Source organism: Bubalus kerabau, chromosome 1 (genome assembly GCF_029407905.1).
Source record: "Bubalus kerabau isolate K-KA32 ecotype Philippines breed swamp buffalo chromosome 1, PCC_UOA_SB_1v2, whole genome shotgun sequence".
NCBI classification, from domain to species: domain Eukaryota; kingdom Metazoa; phylum Chordata; class Mammalia; order Artiodactyla; family Bovidae; genus Bubalus; species Bubalus kerabau.
This window is the reverse complement of record NC_073624.1, coordinates 18,467,795-18,488,050: the sequence shown is the minus strand read 5'-3', so window position 1 is coordinate 18,488,050 and position 20,256 is coordinate 18,467,795. Positions and strand designations below refer to the sequence as shown.

Below are 20,256 nucleotides of genomic sequence, written 5' to 3'. Positions count from 1 at the left end.
TGTGGAGTCTATAACTGGGTAAGGAATGATGACTTTGGGCCCAGAGGGAGCAGAGCATCAATTCTAAGTAACTGAGCAGATCTTGGTCCTTCTCCAGCCCCTGACTTTAAATTTTGGTTTTGATATTTATAATCAGTTTTTATCATTAATGTGTTAAAGGTCCAGATATAGGAGATGGGGCTCAGGTACAGTCACTGGGCTTGAGAGTGAGAGGATCAGATGACAAGGAAGTGAATCTTGTATAAATAATGGGTAAATATTAACATACTTGGAGGGAGGAAAGCTTGTGTTTAATTATCTTTTCTCCTGAGTCTCAAGAAGAAAGGATGGGTATTACAGGACAGAGAAGCTGTGTCTGTGGACCAGGATGAGGGTCCTTCTGGTGTGGGATGTGGCAGGGCTGTTAAATGGCCAGCAGCTGCCCTGGGTGTTGGCCAGGCTGAGACATTAAGGTGGGCATGTGTGTGTGGCTCATGAAGCTGTTTCTCAGCTCTGCTGGGGACCCTGGGGCCTGTGTGTCACAGATGCTTCCTTCCACGTCTGTGCTGAAAAGAAAGAGTCAGGATGAGGGGGCCTCAGTCTGGGGTTGTTTGGACCGCAGGGCTGCATCATGGGAATCTTGAGCCTGAGGGGGCATGAGGAAAGGGGGCAGCACATTAGTGACCTTGAATTTTGATGGGGGAGCTCTCTCTTGCATCTCTTATGGTCCTTCTCTGTTCTATACTCATCCCAGGATTACTTTCTGGGAAGCATCTGAGAGCTTCTCTGATCGGTGGAAACAAAACAAGGCATCAGTGGCTATACTGGACATCAGTCCCTTCTGCTTGTATCTGTCCCATCAACCCACCTGGGATTCCATTCTTGCCGCCACCTTTCTTCTTAAATGCAAAACTGAGAAGGTGGGGTCAACTGATGGTTCCAGGAAGCATGAACCCCTTCTATTCTCTGCTTCACTCACCCCTTCTTTCCCCATCACATGCAGCTATCATGTAGAAGAAGAATTTCTATTTCCCCTTCTGTCTGGAGCTGTGGCCTTAAATTACATTTTGCATCATCTTTAGTTATGATTTATAATACAAATGTATTCTGAATCTTATCAAACCATACTCTCAGCTTATGAGGAGGATAAATGTGAAGTTTAGAAAACTTTAGTCTTTCTAAACTGTAATTTTCTTGTTGTTGTTTAGTTCCTTAGTTGTGTCTGACTCTCTTCAATTCGATGGACTGCATTGGACATGAAAGGACCATCAGTCCCTTCTGTCCACAGAATTCTCCAGGCCAGAACACTGGAGTGGGTTGCTATTTTCCTTATCCAGGGGATCTTCCTGACCCAGGGATCAAACCCACATCTCCTGCTTTGGGGGCGGATTCTTTACTGCTGAGCCATCAGGGAAGCTCCGTGCTTTCTTCTAGAGATCCCTGCTACAATTTTGGAAGACTAGAGTTCAATGATGATTCCTCCTCTCTTTGTTTCCTTTAATAGCAATCTCTTTCTCTCCATAAACATTTTTTGGTGAATAGCTGAAAGAGATACTTCACATAAAATGAAATGCAATAAAGGGACAGAGATTTAACATGTCTGAGCGTCCCTATAGGGAACCTGCCTGCCAATGCAGGAGACACAGGTGACATGGTTTTGATCCTTGAGTCAGAAAGATCCCTTTAGAAGGAAATAGCCACCGACTCCAGTACTCTTGCCTGGGAAATCTGTTGGACAGAGGGGGTTGGCAAGCTACAGTGCAGGGGTTGCAAAGAGTCAGACACGACTGAGCACGCAGGCACGTGCTCCAGGACCCAATCTTCAGATCATTCTGAGAAGGGGGAAAAGACCTGAAATCTCATCCCCCCAACTTGATGGGTCTCACTTCATGCCTCCACAGTCACCTGTGAATTCATGTACTCCTGGCCCTCATTTTCTGCTGACCTGATAAATATTATTGTATTTCAAGACTTCTTGTAGGTCTCTGCTTCCACCCTGAGCTCAGTGCTGGGGAAAATCATTACTTGATTGTACAAAAGATATTCTCCGCAGGTCAACAGATCCCACACCCAGGCCCTGTGAGATCTCACAGTCTGCAGACGTCGACCAGGGTGATTAGGAGAGAGAAAGGCACTCATGGTTTTTGATGCACCTTTTCTATCCCAGTCCCGGTCATGGGACCCCGCTCTCAGGACCACGGAAGCAGGAGGTCAAAGGACCATGCTGCTCATTTAAGGAGATGTGGAAGATTCAAAAGCTCACTGGTGTTCAGAAAGGGGCAGATGCAGCCTCCGATAGTGGCTGAAATGGTGAAAGCTGTTTCTATTGGCTCTCAGGAGGGAGGGTGTAAGGGGTGGTCTATATAGACCCAGTCAGCACCCTGACGCTCCTCACAGGCTGATCCTGAAGCTGGGACTGTGATCTTGAGGACGTGGGGTCAGGATGGCTCTGGGCACACACCTCTCCCTGCGGGGACTCTGTGTCCTCCTCCTTGGTACCATGGTGGGTGGTCAAGGTAAGGGCTGCCCCTCTGTCCTGGGTCCACAGCAGGGAGTGGACATTGTGGTGAAAGGAAAGGTGTCTGGATCTGTGGAGCCATGGTCTCAGTATTTTTGACCAAAAAGGAGCCACGCTGACTGTGAACACTGGTCCGTCTCCTGTGGGGGGTCCACTGGTCATAGAGGCAGATTTTACAGAGCAGTGAGGTTTGGTCTGAACCTAGCTGGGTCAGCCTGAGTCCCTCCACTGTCTCCCTTGTTCTCAGGGAGCTTCTAGAAGTCCCAGTGGCTCCCAGTGTGTGGAAGGTCCAGCGACTGACCTCAGCTGGGACTCTGGGCTGTTCCCACACACTCCATGTGCCTGGTGTTTGACCACTCCCGCTGGGTCCCCATGTTTCCTGTGTCTGTGCTCCTGTAGGCTCTGTATGTGTGTGTGTGTGAAGGTAAGGAGTATGTGAGGGCGTGTGTTTGTAAGGGTATGAGGAGTATGTCTGTGAGTATGTGAGGAATGTGTGAGGGTGTGTGTATGTGAAGCTGTGAGTGTGTGTGAATAGAATGTGTGAGTGAGGGTGTGAAGAGTGTGTGTGTTTATGGAGTGTGTGAGGAGTGTGTGAGGGTGTGTGATGTGTGTGTGTGTGTGTGTGCATGTGTGTGTAAGGGGTGGTATAGCCTGTCTGTGTGACAGGAACGGGGCTACTGAGCAGGGAGTGAGTCCATTGGTCTGTGAAGCACACAGGATGTCCACAGGGCTGGGTGTCATGCCGCTGCATGTGACCAGATCAGAGATAATGGCGCACCTGCCTGCCTCTCTCTGGCTCCTCTCCCCCATCCCCTGGGCTCTCCTCTGCTTGTTGCCCTGTCTGCCCAGCACTGGGCTCTGTGAGACGCTCTGCTTGCTGGCCTCACCTGTTCCCACCAGGTGTTCATTGTGGAGCAGAGGAGCCTGCAGCCAGGAGAAGGGACCTTTTGTCTGTAGAGATCAGTTGAAGCACAGCCTCAGGTGTATAAGTTCCCAAGTCCCTGCCCCAGTCCCTGTGATGTTTCCTGATGTGCTGGGGGCCTGGGACGGTCCCTTCCCCTCCCAGGATCTGCTGTGACTCTGTAGGGAGCACTTTCTCTTGTGCCCTCTCCTGTCCCTCCCTGGAGCTGCTTTCCACTGAGTGAGGGTGGAGTGTATTAATCTTTCTTCATGGTCTGCAGGGTTTCCTTGGACAAATCCGCTGATCTCCTTATGGGAGTCCTCTTGGGTCACAGAATTTTTTCTTCTCTTTAGACCTTTAGAATTCTTTGTCTTTGCATTTGGACAGTTAACTCTGTGAGTCTTAGAAAAAGTTGCTTTGGATTGAAATTTTGGGGTGACTTATTAGCTTCTTGAACTTAGATGTCCAGATCTTTCCCTAGGTTTGGGAAATTCTCAGCCTGTGTTTTCTCTTTTCTGTTTTAATTATTTATTTTTGGCTGTGCTAGGTCTCCTTCCTTGTATACAGGATTTCTCTAGTTGTGGTAAGCAGGGGCTACTCTTCGCTGCAGTGCACAGGCTTCTCACTGCAGTGGCTTCTCTTGCTGGAGACCACAGGCTCTAGGTGCACAGGTTTCAGTAGCTGTGGCACACTGGCTTAGTTGCCCTGTGGCATGTGGGATTTTCCTGGACCAGGGATTGAACTGATGTCCCCTGCACTGGCAGGTGGACTCTTATCCACTGCACCACCAGGGAAGTCCTCAGCCCTTAATTCTTTTCTCCCTCACTTCTCCTGCCCTGACTCCATTGCATACATTGTTCCTCTTTATGGTGTCCATAGTTCCCACTGGCTTTCTATATTCCTTTCATTCTCTTTTTGCTTCTTTATGTGGATACTTTCAACTGATCTTTCTTCTAACTCATTGATTCTTTTTTCTTTTTCTTTCCTTTGGTCGTCTGTTGTTAAATCTCTGTATTGAACTTTTCAGATTACTCATTATGTGTGGATGCTAAGTCGCCTCAGTCATGTCTGACTCTTTGTGACCCTATGAACTGTAGACTCTTCTGTCCATGGGATTCTTCAGGCAAGAACACTGGAGTGGGTTGCCATGCCCTCCTCCAGGGGATCTTCTGGACCCAGGGATTGAACCCGAGTCTCTTACATCTCTTGCATTTGCAGGTGGCTTCTTTACCACTATTGCCAACTGGGAAGCCCATTCATTTATTATTCAGCTTCAAAATATCTGGTTAGTTCTTTTAAAAAATACTGGAGCCTATTATACAGAGTGAAGTAAGCCAGAAAGAAAAACACCAATACAGTATACTAACACATATATATGGAATTTAGAAAGATGGTAACAATAACCCTGTGTACGAGACAGCAAAAAAGACACTGATGTATAGAACAGTCTTATGGACTCTGTGAGAGAGGGAGAGGGTGGGAAGATTTGGGAAAATGGCATTGAAACATGTAAAATATCATGTATGAAACGAGTTGACAGCCTAGGTTCGATGCACGATACTGGATGCTTGGGGCTGGTGCACTGGGACGACCCAGAGGGATGGAATGGGGAGGGAGGAGGGAGGAGGGTTCAGGATGGGGAACACATGTATACCTGTGGTGGATTCATTTTGATATTTGGCAAAACTAATACAATTATGTAAAGTTTAAAAATAAAATAAAATAAAAAAATAAAAAATATTTTATATATCTTTATTGTTCTTATTATATTTGCATTGTTTTATTGGTATCATTAAATATTTGAGTTATCTTGTAACACTCTGATCATCTTTTGAAGTATTATTTTGAATTCTTCATCAGGCAATTCCTGGATCTCCATTACTTTGAGCTGGTTACAGGAGGGTTTTTTTTTTTTTTTAATAGTTCTGTTATTTTTTTTCTTTTCTTTTCTTTTTTAACTTTACAATATTGTATTGGTTTTGCCATATATCAACATGAATCCACCACAGGTATACATGTGTTCCCCATCCTGAACCCTCCTCCCTCCTCCCTCCCTGTACCATCCCTCTGAGTCGTCCCAGTGCACCAGCCTCAAGCATCCAGTATCGTTCATTGAACCTGGACTGGGAACTCATTTCATATATGATATTACTCATGTTTCAATGCCATTCTCCCAAATCATCCCACCCTTTCCCTCTCCCACAGAGTCCACAATACTGTTCTATACTTCAGTGTCTCTTTTGCTGTCTCGTATACAAGGTTATTGTTACCATCTTTCTAAACTCCACATATATGCGTTAGTATACTGTATTGGTGTTTTTCTTTCTGGCTTACTTCACTCTGTTTAATAGGCTCCAGTTTCATCCACCTCATTAGAACTGATTTAAATGTATTCTTTTTAATGGCTGAGTAATACTCCATTGTGTATATGTACCACTGCTTTCTTATCCATTCATCTGCTGATGGACATCTAGGTTGCTTCCATGTTCTGGCTATTATAAACAGTGCTGTGATTAACATTGGGGTACACGTATCTCTTTCAATTCTGGTTTCCTCGGTGTGTATGGCCAGCAGTGGGATTTCTGGATCATAAGGCAGTTCTTTTCCAGTTTTTTAAGGAATCTCCACATTGTTCTCCTCTTCACTATCTGCCATAAGGGTGCTTTCATCTGCATATCTGAGGTGATTGATATTTCTCCTGGAAATCTTGATTCCAGCTTGTGTTTCTTCCAGTCCAGCGTTTCTCATGATGTACTCTGCATATAATTTAAATAAACAGAGTGACAATATACAGCCTTGACAAACTCCTTTTCCTATTTGGAACCAGTCTGTTGTTCCATGTTCAGTTCTAACTGTTGCTTCCTCACCTGCATACAAATTTCTCAAGAGGCAGGTCAGGTGGTCTGGTATTCCCATCTCTTGAAGAATTTTCCGCAGTTGATTGTGATCCACACAGTCAAAGGCTTTGGCATAGTCAATAAAGCAGAAATAGATGTTTTTCTGGAACTCTCTTGCTTTTTCTATGATTCAGCAGATCTGATCTGATCTGACACTGTTATCCATAGTGGCTGTGCTAGTTTGCATTCCCACCAACAGTGTAAGAGGGTTCCCTTTTCTCCACACCCTCTCCAGCATTTATTGCTTGTAGTCTTTCGGATTGCAGCCATTCTGACTGGTGTGAAATGGTACCTCATAGTGATTTTGATTTGCATTTCTCTGATAATGAGTGATGTTGAGCATCTTTTCATGCATTTGTTAGCCATCTGTATGTCTTCTTTGGAGAAATGCCTATTTAATTCTTTGGCCCATTTTTTGATTGGGTCATTTATTTTTCTGAAATTGAGCTGTAGGAGTTGCTTGTATATTTTTGAGATTAGTTGTTTGTCAGTTGCTTCATTTGCTATTATTTTCTCCCATTCTGAAGGCTGTCTTTTCACCTTGCTAATAGTTTCCTTTGTTGTGCAGAAGATTTTAAGTTTAATTAGGTCCCATTTGTTTATTTTTGCTTTTATTTCCAATATTCTGGGAGGTGGGTCATAGAGAATCCTGCTGTGATGTATGTCAGAGAGAGTTTTGCCTATGTTCTCCTCTAGGAGTTTTATAGTTTCTGGTCTTACGTTGAGATCTTTAATCCATTTTGAGTTTATTTTTGTGTATGGTGTTAGAAAGTGTTCTAGTTTCATTCTTTTACAAATGGTTGACCAGTTTTCCCAGCACCACTTGTTAAAGAGATTGTCTTTAATCCATTGTATATTCTTGCCTCCTTTGTCAAAGATAAGGTGTCCTTAGGTGTGTGGATTTATCTCTGGGTTTTCTATTTTGTTTCATTGATCTATATTTCTGTCTTTGTGCCAGTACCATACTGTCTTGATAACTGTGGCTTTGTAGTAGAGCCTGAAGTCAGGCAGGTTGATTCCTCCAGTTCCATTCTTTCTCAAGATTGCTTTGGCTATTTGAGGTTTTTTGTATTTCCATACAAATTGTGAAATTATTTGTTCTAATTCTGTGAAGAATTCCGTTGGTAACTTGATAGGGATTGCATTGAATCTATAGATTGCTTTGGGTAGTATACTCATTTTCACTATATTGATTCTTCCAACCCATGAACATGGTATATTTCTCCATCTACTAGTGTCCTCTTTGATTTCTTTCACCAGTGTTTTATAGTTTTCTATATATAGGTCTTTAGTTTCTTTAGGTCGATATATTCCTAAGTATTTTATTCTTTTCATTGCAATGGTGAATGGAATTGTTTCCTTAATTTCTCTTCCTATTTTGTCATTATTAGTGTGTAGGAATGCAAGGGATTTCTGTGTATTGATTTTATATCCTGCAACTTTACTATATCCATTGATTAGTTCTAGTAATTTTCTGGTGGAGTCTTTAGGATTTTCTATGTAGAGGATCATGTCATCTGCAGACAGTGAGTGTTTTACTTCTTCTTTTCCAATTTGGATTCCTTTTATTTCTTTTTCTGCTCTGATTGCTGTGGCCAAAACTTCCAAAACTATGTTAAATAGTAGTGCTGAGAGTGGGCACCCTTGTCTTGTTCCTGTCTTTAGGGGAAATGCTTTCAATTTTTCACCATTGAGGATAATGCTTGCTGTGGGTTTGTCATACATAGCTTTTATTATGTTGAGGTATGTTCCTTCTATTTCTGCTTTCTGGAGAGTTTTTATCATAAATGGATGTTGAATTTTGTCAAAGGCTTTCTCTGCATCTATTGAGATAATCATATGGTTTTTATTTTTCAGTTTGTTACTGTGGTGCATTACATTGATTGATTTGCAGATATTGAAGAATCCTTACATCCCTGGGATAAAGCCCACTTGGTCATGGTGTATGATCTTTTTAATGTGTTGTTGGATTCTGATTGCTAGAATTTTGTTAAGGACTTTTGCATCTATGTTCATCAGTGATATTGGCCTGTAGTTTTCTTTTTTTGTGGCATCTTTGTCAGGTTTTGGGATCAGGGTGATGGTGGCCTCATATAATGAGTCTGGAAGTTTACCTTCCTCTGCAATTTTCTGGAAGAGTTTGAGCAGGATAGGTGTTAGCTCTTCTCTAAATTTTTGGTAGACTTCAGCTGTGAAGCCATCTGGACCTGGGCTTTTATTTGCTGGAAGATTTCTGATCACAGTTTCAATTTCCGTGCTTGTGATGGGTCTGTTAAGATTTTCTATTTCTTCCTGGTCCAGTTTTGGAAAGTTGTACTTTTCTAAGAATTTGTCCATTTCTTCCACGTTGTCCATTTTATTGGCATATAATTGCTGATAGTAGTCTCTTATGATCCTTTGTATTTCTGTGTTGTCTGTTGTGATCTCTCTATTTTCATTTCTAATTTTATTGATTTGATTTTTCTCCCTTTGTTTCTTATGAGTCTGGCTAATGGTTTGTCAATTTTATTTATCCTTTCAAAGAACCAGCTTTTGGCTTTGTTGATTTTTGCTATGGTCTCTTTTGTTTCTTTTGCATTTATTTCTGCCCTAATTTTTAAGATTTCTTTCCTTCTACTAACCCTGGGGTTCTTCATTTCTTCCTTTTCTAGTTGCTTTAGGTGTAGAGTTAGGTTATTTATTTGAGTGTTTTCTTGTTTCTTGAGGTGTGCCTGTATTGCTATGAACTTTCCCCTTAGGACTGCTTTTACAGTGTCCCACAGGTTTTGTGTTGTTGTGTTTTCATTTTCATTCATTTCTATGCAAATTTTGATTTCTTTTTTGATTTCTTCTGCGATTTGTTGGTTATTCAGCAGCGTGTTGTTCAGCCTCCATATGTTGGAATTTTTAATAGTTTTTCTCCTGTAATTGACATCTAATCTTACTGCATTGTGGTCAGAAAAGATGCTTCGAATGCTTTCAATTTTTTTTGAATTTACCAAGGCTAGCTTTATGGCCCAGGATGTGATCTATCCTGGAGAAGGTTCCATGTGCGCTTGAGAAAAAAATGAAACTCATTGTTTTGGGGTGAAATGTCCTATAGACATCAATTAGGTCTAACTGGTCTATTGTATCATTTAAAGTTTTTGTTTCCTTGTTAATTTTCTGTTTAGTTGATCTTTCCATAGGTGTGAGTGGGGTATTAAAGTCTCCCACTATTATTGTGTTATTGTTAATTTCCCCTTTCATACTTGTTAGTATTTGTCTTACATATTGCGGTGCTCCTATGTTGGGTGCATATATATTTATAATTGTTATATCTTCTTCTTGGATTGATCCTTTGATCATTATGTAGTGACCTTCTTTGTCTCTTTTCACAGCCTTTGTTTTAAAGTCTATTTTATCTGATATGAGTATTGCTACTCCTGCTTTCTTTTGGTCCCTATTTGCATGGAAAATCTTTTTCCAGCCCTTCACTTTCAGTCTGTATGTGTCCCCTGTTTTGAGGTGGGTCTCTTGTAGACAACATATGTAGGGGTCTTGTTTTTGTATCCATTCAACCAGTCTTTGTCTTTTGTTTGGGGCATTCAACCCATTTACATTTAAGGTAATTATTGATAAGTATGATCCCATTGCCATTTACTTTATTGTTTTGGGTTCGAATTTATACACCCTTTTTGTGTTTCCTGTTTAGAGAATATCCTTTAGTATTTGTTGGAGAGCTGGTTGGTGGTGCTGAATTCTCTCAGCTTTTGCTGATCTGTAAAGCTTTTGATTTCTCCTTCATATTTGAATGAGATCCTTGCTGGGTACAGTAATCTGGGCTGTAGGTTATCTTCTTTCATCATTTTAAGTATGTCTTGCCATTCCCTCCTGGCTTGAAGAGTTTCTGTTGAAAGATCAGCTGTTATCCTTATGGGAATTCCCTTGTGTGTTATTTGTTGTTTTTCCCTTGCTGCTTTTAATATTTGTTCTTTGTGTTTGATCTTTGTTAACTTGATTCATATGTGTCTTGAGGTGTTTAGCCTTGGGTTTATCCTGTTTGGGACTCTCTGGGTTTCTTGGACTTGGGTGATAATTTCCTTCCCCATTTTAGGGAAGTTTTCAACTATTATCTCCTCAAGTATTTTCTCATGGTCTTTCTTGTTGTCTTCTTCTTCTGGGACCCATATGATTCGAATGTTGTAGCATTTAATATTGTCCTGGAGGTCTCTGAGATTGTCCTCATTTCTTTTAATTCATTTTTCTTTTTTCCTCTCTGATTCATTTATTTCTACCATTCTATCTTCTAATTCACTAATCCTATCTTCTGCCTCTGTTATTCTACTCTTTGTTGCCTCCAGAGTGTTTTTGATCTCATTTATTGCATTATTCATAATATATTGACTCTTTTTTATTTCTTCTAGGTCCTTATTAAACCTTTCTTGCATCATCTCAATCCTTGTCTCCAGGCTATTTATCTGTGATTCCATTTTGCTTTCGAGATTTTGGATCATTTTCACTATCATTATTCAGAATTCTTTATCAGGTAGATTCCCTATCTCTTCCTCTTTTGTTTGGTTTGGTGGGCATTTATCCTGTTCCTTTATCTGCTGGGTATTCCTCTGTCTCTTCATCTTGTTTAAATTGCTGAGTTTGGGGTGTCCTTTCTGTATTCGGTCAGTTTGTGGAGTTCTCTTTATTGTGGCGTTTCCTCACTGTGTGTGGGTTTGTACAGGTGGCTTGTCAAGGTTTCTTGGTTAGGGAGGCTTGTGTCGGTGTTCTGGTGGGTGGAGCTGTATTTCTTCTCTCTGGAGTGCATTGAAGTGTCCAGTAATGAGTTATGAGATGTCTACGGTTTTGTAGCAACTTTAGGCAGCCTGTATATTGGAGCTCAGGGCTGTGTTTTTGTGTTGCCGGAGAATTTGCGTGGTATGTCTTGCTCTGGAGCTTGTTGGCCCTTGTGTGGTGCTTGATTTCAGTGTAGGTATGGAGGCATTTGATGAGCTCCCGTCAATTAATGTTCCCTGGAGTCAGGAGTTCCCTGGAGTCAGGATTTGGACTTAAGCCTCCTGCTTCTGGTTTTCAGTCTTTTTTCTAGTAGTCTCAAAACTTCTCCTTCTATACAACACCATTGATAAAACATCTAGGTTAAAGATGAAAAGTTTCTCCACAGTGAGTGACACCCAGAGAGTTACGTGGAGAAGAGAAGAGGGAGGAGGGAGTTAGAGGTGACCCAAATGAGATGAGGTGGAATCAATAGAGGAGATAGCAGGCTAGCCAGTAATCACTTCCTTATGTGCACTCCACAACTGGACCACTCAGAGATGTTCACGGAGTTATACAGAGAAGAGAAGAGGGAGGAAGGAGATAGAGGTGTCCAGGAGGATAAAAGGGGGGAATGAAAAGGAGAGAGACAGATCCAGCCAGTAATCAGCTCCCTAAGTGTTCTCCACCTTCTGGAACACACAGAAATTCACAAAGTTGGGTACAGCAGAGAGGGGTTAAGGAAGAGACACAGGCAACCTGGTGGAGAAAAAGGAGAGTCCAAAGGGAGAGAGCAGTCAAGCCAGTAATCTTGCTCCCAAGTAAAAATGGGTACTGAAGATTGGGTTATTAAAAGTACAAAATTGATAAAAAATAATAAAAAGCAAAATTTAAAAATCTAGAGTAGAGTTTGGAATTTCAAAAATACAATGAAAAAGAAAAGAAGAAGAAAAAGGAAGAGAAAAAAAAGTCACAAAAATTATTAAAAAAAAATATAGGTACAAAATTGATAAAAGCCCAGAGATAAATCCACGCACCTATGGACACCTTATCTTTGACAAAGGAGGCAAGAATATACAATGGATTAAGGACAATCTCTTTAACAAGTGGTGCTGGGAAATCTGGTCAACTACTTGTAAAAGAATGAAACTAGAACACTTTCTAACACCATACACAAAAATTAACTCAAAATGGATTAAAGATCTCAACGTAAGACCAGAAACTATAAAACTCCTAGAGGAGAACATAGGCAAAACTCCCTCTGACATCATCACAGCAGGATCCTCTATGACCCACCTCCCAGAATATTGAAAATAAAAATAAAAATAAACAAATCGGACCTAATTAACCTTAAAAGCTTCTGCACATCAAAGGAAACTATTAGCAAGGTGAAAAGACAGCCTTCAGAATGGGAGAAAATAATAGCAAATGAAGCAACTGACAAACAACTAATCTCAAAAATATACAAGCAACTCCTACAGCTCAATTTCAGAAAAATAAATGACCCAATCAAAAAATGGGCCAAAGAACTAAATAGACATTTCTCCAAAGAAGACATACAGATGGCTAACAAACACATGAAAAGATGCTCAACATCACTCATTATCAGAGAAATGCAAATCAAAACCACTATGAGGTACCATTTCACACCAGTCAGAATGGCTGCGATCCAAAAGTCTACAAGTAATAAATGCTGGAGAGGGTGTGGAGAAAAGGGAACCCTCTTACACTGTTGGTGGGAATGCAAGCTAGTACAGCCACTATGGAGAACAGTGTGGAGATTCCTTAAAAAACTGGAAATAGAACTGCCTTATGATCCAGCAATCCCACTGCTGGCCATACACACTGAGGAAACCAGAAGGGAAAGAAACACGTGTACCCCAATGTTCATCGCAGCACTGTTTATAATAGCCAGAACATGGAAGCAACCTAGATGTCCATCAGCAGATGAATGGATAAGAAAGCAGTGGTACATATACACAATGGAGTATTACTCAGCCATTAAAAAGAATACATTTGAATCAGTTCTAATGAGGTGGATGAAACTGGAGCCTATTAAACAGAGTGAAGTAAGCCAGAAAGAAAAACACCAATACAGTCTACTAACGCGTATATATGGAATTTAGAAAGATGGTAACAATAACCCTGTGTACGAGACAGCAAAAGAGACACTGATGTATAGAACAGTCTTATGGACTCTGTGGGAGAGGTAGAGGGTGGGAAGATTTGGGAGACTGGCATTGAAACATGTAAAATATCATGTATGAAACGAGTTGCCAGTCCGGGTTTAATGCACGATACTGGATTCTTGGGGCTAGTGCACTGGGACGACCCAGAGGGATGGTATGGGGAGGGAGGAGAGAGGAGGGTTCAGGACGGGGAACACATATATACCTGTGGCGGATTCATTTTGATATTTGGCAAAACTAATACAATTTTGTAAAGTTTAAAAATAAAATAAAATAAAAAAAACAATAAAAACAATAAAATTGTCACTTCTGAGGAAAAAAAAAAAAATGATAACAAATACCAAAAAGCAAAAATTCAAAATCTCCTTTCGAAGACCATGGGCTGCTTTTCTGGATGCCTGATGTCCCCTGTCAGCATTCAGAAGTTGTTTTGTGTAATTTACTCGGTGTTTAAATGTTCTTTTGATGAATTTGTGGCGGAGAAAGTGGTCTCCCTGTCCTATTCCTCCACCATCCCAGAACAAGTTTCCCAGGAGGCTTACTGTATTCCTTTGGTGGGATTTTGCTTCTCTGATTCTTTTTGATATCTTATTCTCTTGTAGATGTCTGCACATTTAAAAAAGCAGTCATCTGTACCAGAATCTATATTATGATTTCAGTAGGGAAAGCCTTTCACCTCTGGGTAGGGGAACACTGGAATGTTCAGCAGGGTGCCAAAAGCAGAGGCATAAGTTGGCACTGGGTCTGGGAGGACATGAGATCCGTTTGGCTCAGGCTGCTAATGTCCATAGCATTGACAAATGTGTGGTGTCTTGCAAGTGTTGCAGGGGGCTTGCTGTCACTGGAATGGTTGTTGGTATCCTCAACAGTGCCTCTGGCTCCAAAGCCTAGAAATCATGACCAGCAGTGGTGGTGGCCAGAGGCAATGGGGTGCACACATTAGGCTTTAGGGGCCTGTTGCAGGTGCCTCTGTGTGGGGAGATGATGGTTGCAGGTGCTCAGGTTGTGGGAAGGCCTAGGAAGGCAGCAAAGACTGAGACCAACAATGGTTCATTGCTCAAACTCATGTCCATTGAGTTTGTGGTTCTATATGACCATCTGATCCTGTGCTGCTCTTCTCCTTGTCCTTCAGTCTTCCCCAGCATCAGGGTCTTTTCCAACGAGTCAGCTCTTTGCACCAGGTGGCCAAAGTATTGGACCTTCAGCCTCAGCATCCATCCTTTCAATCAATATTCAGGATTGATTCCCTTTAGGATTGAGTGGTTTGATATCCTTGCTGTCCAAAGACCTCTCAAGAGTCTTCTCTAGCACCACAGTTTGAAAGCATCCATTCTTCAGCACTCAGCCTTATTTATGGTCCAACTCTCACATCCATACATGACTGACTACTGGAAACCATCATCTGTGCTGTTATTTATTCTTTCAGGGGTAAAATCTGCTGCATCTGTCTGCAGAGAAGGTCACTGTGAACTGTGATTTATCCTGTCATGTGGTTGCTATTGGTCCTTTGCTCTTCTTTCTTATGCCTAGCCATCTCTATAAGACTGGCTCAGCTTTTCAGGTCTGCGTGAAGCGAACCTGAAGCAGGACTTTCATATGGTGCCCCCAAAGGCTAGGGACACTGATTACTCAGCCTGCTTTTACTCTCCTGGTGAGAGAAATTCTGAGTGATGCTGGTTTGAAGGATGGAATGATGCCACCAAAATGAGAGTGTCTTGGCATAGTCAAGCTTCTTAGAGTACTCCAGATCTTTCTGGAGCTGTTTTTATTACTGATCACTGTCTACCTTTCGGTCTTTTTTTTAAGAGGATGGAGGCTGCTGTCTCCTACATCAGCATTTTGGTAATGGCACGTTTGAGGTCTTTATTCCTTGAGAGACTGGTTTTGAGTGTAGAATTTTAGGTTGGCAATTTTTTTTTCCTTTCGATAAATTAAAAGTTTCAATCTACTCTACCCTGGCATCTCTTTTTGTTCTTGGGGATTTAGATGTTAGTATAGGTGTTTCTCAATTTTATATACCTAATCTTTATCTCAGTGTTTTTCTTTTTGTCAGTGTTCTGCTGTTATTGTCCATTTTAGTAAAAGTAAGTTAGGTTCAGGTCAGTTCAGTTCAGTCGCTCAGTTGTGTCCAACTCTTTGTGACCCCATGAATCGCAGTACGCCAGGCCTTCCTGTCCATCACCAACTCCCGGAGTTCACTCAAACTCACGTCCATCGAGTGGGTGATGCCATCAGCCATCTCATCCTCTGTTGTCCCCTTTTCTTCCTGCCCCCAATCCTTCCCAGGATCAGAGTCTTTTCCAATGAGTCAACTCTTCCCATGAGGTGGCCAAAGTACTGGAGTTTCAGCTTTAGCATCATTCCTTCCAAAGAAATCCCAGGGCTGATCTCCTTCAGAATGGACTGGTTGGATCTCCTTGCAGTCCAAGGGACTCTCAAGAGTCTTCTCCAACACCACAGTTCAAAAGTATCAATTTTTCGGCACTGAGCTTTCTTCATGGTCCAACTCTCCCATCCATACATGACCACTGGAAAAACCATAGCCTTGACTAGACAGACCTTTGTTGGCAAAGTAATGTTTCTGCTTTTCAATATGCTTTCTAGGTTGGTCATAACTTTCCTTCCAAGGAGTAAGTGTCTTTTAATTTCATGGCTGCAATCACCATCTGCAGTGATTTTGGAGCCCCCAAAAATAAAGTCTGGCACTGTTTCCACTGTTTCCCCATCTATTTCCCATGAAGTGATTGGACCAGATGCCATGATCTTAGTTTCTGAATGTTGATCTTTAAGCCAACTTTTTCACTCTCCTCTTTCACTTTCATCAAGAGGCTTTTTAGTTCCTCTTCACTTCCTCCCATAAGGGTGGTGTCATCTGCATATCTGAAGTGATTGATATTTCTCCTCGCAATCTTGATTCCAGCTTGTGCTTCTTCCAGCCCAGCGTTTCTCATGACGTACTCTGCATATAAGTTAAGCTAGGTATGTTGTAGTAAAAAATAAAAAAACCCAAATTTATCCTTGTATGACAAGTTCTGTTCACTTTGGCAGGACTTCTGCTATCATAATTCTTCAAGCACTCAGGCTGTTGAATGCTCCACAATTTCATTATGCTACCACTGTAACACAAGGTTTCAGTATTTGCTGTGGTAGAAAAATATACTGGCTGTTTCTGTGTGGAACTGACATCATTTGTTCTTGACTTCATTGAATGATCCAGATCACAGGGTTATGCTTAACTTCAAACAGTGGAAGGAAGTATTACTATTTCCACATGTTCATAAAGTGTTGCTGAACACTAGTAATGTCTCCATCTATGATGTTCTTACAAATGAACTCCTTTTTATATGCAGAAACCAGAGTTGTCTAACTTAATTGCTAAAGTGACATCTGATCACTTTTGTCAAATTCCATTTGTTAGATGCATGTTACTAGGTACATTTGAGTGTGGATTACACAAGGACATGAACACCAGATGGCAGGAATAGCCAGGACATTTTAGAGCCTGTTTCCACAGCCCTCTGTTTCTAAGCTTGATGAGATGCTCCCTATGGACAGGGAAGTAGAGGGAGGATTCCTCCCTGGATCCCAGGCCATGAGCTGTAACTGAGTCAAAGAAGCTGGGTCCTAGTAGACTTGGGCACATCTACAGGGAGGGCAGCATCCAGAGTCTCTGAAGGCCTGTCCTTGGTGGTGTCCCTGGAGCTGCTTCTACAGGCTCATGAGAAACACCTGGTGCCTCCCTTCCTGCTCCAGGTTCAGTGATGGCACAGTGGGAGCCTAGAGTTGGCCACAGTGGGAATATTTATACCACCGAAGTCAACAAATACTATATACCATGCACTTTTTTGCTCCTCAGAGAACTAATATTTTAAATACTTATATCACTGCAAATCTCCTAAAATCTTTCCTGTGTCCTGTGTCTGTGTCTCTTTTGCAGCTCTGGAGCTGAGGTTGAAGGATGGAGCCCACCGCTGTGAGGGGAGAGTGGAAGTGAAGCACCAAGGAGAATGGGGCACAGTGAATGATCACAACTGGAGCTTGAAGGATGCATCTGTAGTGTGCAGACTGCTGAGGTGTGGAGCTGCCATTGGTTTTCCTGGAGGGGCTTATTTTGGACCAGGACTTGGCCCCATTTGGCTTTTGTATACTTCGTGTGAAGGGGTGGAGTCAACTGTCAGTGACTGTAAGCATTCTAATATTAAAGACCGTCGTAATGATAGCTATACCCATGATTGGGATGCTGGAGTAGTCTGCTCAGGTAAGTCCTGTCTGGTCTGTGTGGGGATCTCTAGCAGGAAAAGCCTCCGTCTTATTACCAGAATGACTAGAGATTATGGATACAGCCTTTAGAGCATACTTGGGTGAAGGATCATTGTGATGTGTCACAAGAGGCAGAAAGGTGAGGTCAAAAGTTTCATACACATACAGCTTCTGGGTTCGACTTCTGTGACATAGTCTCATCATGGTAATTGTTCCGTTTTCTTTGATGTAATGATCATTAGGGTGTGGCTACATGGTGGGGGGAGGGGTCATAGAAGAGTTGTGGACAACAAGGTTTATCATACTCACAGGGTCTAAATGTCAGAGTCACACACTCCATCAGGTTGGTATGTGGAGGATGTGACAATAGAATAGGCTCAACCAAGCAATGGTGACCCTAAATGGCATGTGAAGACTCGTGGACAAATGACCATACTGGGGGTCAAGATGCAGTTACACAAGGAAAAGGTGTGAAGGGATTTCACTGGTGCATTTAAATGTCCCTAGGTCACAGTCAGAGGAAGCCAGAAGTGGGACTCATGGCAGGGAACAGTCTCATCACACTGGTGCGCCTGATCAAGAGAGTGGGGAGCTCACATCACATTTGTAGGGATATTGAGGGAGTAGGAAAATGAAGTCTTGAAGTTTACAACACAATACCTGAAGCACATCACGTATATGAGTTAGTGAAACTAAGAGGACCTGAAGTGACTCCTAAGAAGTGTTCAGTGCTGTCTAAATGTGTCAGGTATGACCTAAATAAATCAAATCCCTTTGGCAAAACTAATACAGTTATGTAAAGTTTAAAAATAAAATAAAAAAAAAATCAAATCCCTTATGATTATACAGTGGAGGTGAGAAATAGATTTAAGGGACTAGATCTGATAGATAGAGTGCCTGATGAACTATGGACGGAGGTTTGTGACATTGTACAGTAGGAGACAGGGATCAAGACCATCCTCATGGAAAAGAAATGCAAAAAAAAAAAAAAAAAAAGCAAAATGGCTGTCTTGTGAGGCCTTACAAATAGCTGTGAAAAGAAGAGAACTGAAAAGCAAAGGAGAAAAGGAGAGATATAAGCATCTGAATGTAGAGTTCCAAAGAATACCAAGAAGAGATAAGAAAACCTTCCTCAGAGATCAATGCAAAGAAATAGAGGAAAACAACAGAATGGGAAAGACTAGAGATCTCTTCAAGAAAATTAGAGATACCAAGGGAACATTTCATGCAAAGATGGGCTCGATAAAGGACAGAAATGGTATGGACCTAACAGAAGCAGAAGATATTAAGAAGAGATGGCAAGAATACAGAGAAGAACTCTACAAAAAAGATCTTCATGACCAAGATAATCACGATGGTGTGATCACTCACCTAGAGCCAGACATCCTGGAATGTGAAGTCAAGTGGGCCTTAGAAAGCATCACTATGAACAAAGCTAGTGGAAGTGATGGAATTCCAGTTGAGCTATTTCAAATCCTGAAAGATGATGCTGTGAAAGTGCTGCACTCAATATGCCAGAAAATTTGGAAAACTCAGCAGTGGCCACAGGACTGGAAATGGTCAGTTTTCTTTCCAATCCCAAAGAAAGGCAATGCCAGAGAATGCTCAAACTACCGCACAATTGCACTCATCTCACACGTTAGTAAAGTAATGCTCAAAATTCTCCAAGCCAGGCTTCAGCAGTATGTGAACCATGAAATTCCAGATTTTCAAGCTGGTTTTAGAAAAGGCAGAGGAACCAGAGATCAAATTGCCAACATCTGCTGGATCATTGAAAAGCAAGAGAGTTCCAGAAAAACATCTATTTCTGCTTTATTGACTGTGCCAAAGCCTTTGACTGTGTGGATCACAATAAACTGTGGAAAATTCTGAAAGAGGTGGAAATACCAGACCACCTGACCTGCCTCTTGAGAAACCTATATGCAGGTCAGGAAGCAACAGTTAGAACTGGACATGGAACAACAGACTGGTTCCAAATAGGGAAAGGAGTATGTCAAGGCTGTATATTGTCATCCTGCTTATGTAACTTCTATGCAGAGTACATCATGAGAAATGCTGGGCTGGAAGAAGCACATGCTAGAATCAAGATTGCTGGGAGAAATATCAATAGTCTCAGATATACAGATGACACCACCCTTATGGCAGAAAGTGAAGAGGAACTAAAAAGCCTCTTGATGAAAGTGAAAGAGGAGAGTGAAAAAGTTGGCTTAAAGCTCAACATTCAGAAAACGAAGATCATGGCATCTGGTCCCATCACTTCATGGGAAATAGATGGGGAAACATTGGAAACAGTGTCAGACTTTATTTTTGGGGGCTCCAAAATCACTGCAGATGGTGATTGCAGCCATGAAATTAAAAGACACTTACTCCTTGGAAGGAAAGTTATGACCAACCTAGATAGCATATTGAAAAGCAGAGACATTACTTTGCCAACTAAGGTCTGTCTAGTCAAGGCTATGGTTTTTCCAGTGGTCATGTATGGATGTGAGCAAAGGACTATGAAGAAAGCTGAGTGCCGAAGAATTGATACTTTTGAACTGTGGTGTTGGAGAAGACTCTTGAGAGTCCCTTGGACTGCAAGGAGATCCAACCAGTCCATTCTGAAGGAGATCAGCCCTGGGATTTCTTTGGAAGGAATGATGCTAAAGCTGAAACTCCAGTACTTTGGCCACCTCATGGGAAGAGTTGACTCATTGGAAAAGACTCTGATCCTGGGAAGGATTGGGGGCAGGAGGAAAAGGGGACGACAGGGGATGATAAGGCTGAATGGCATCACCCACTCGATGG

At 41.9% G+C, this 20,256-nt stretch overlaps 1 pseudogene; it reads left to right on the top strand.

The window, feature by feature from the left end:
* Nucleotides 1-2,422: 2,422 nt before the first annotated feature.
* The window catches only part of LOC129619959 (antigen WC1.1-like), a 69,541-nt pseudogene continuing 51,707 nt past the window's right edge, over nt 2,423-20,256 (top strand).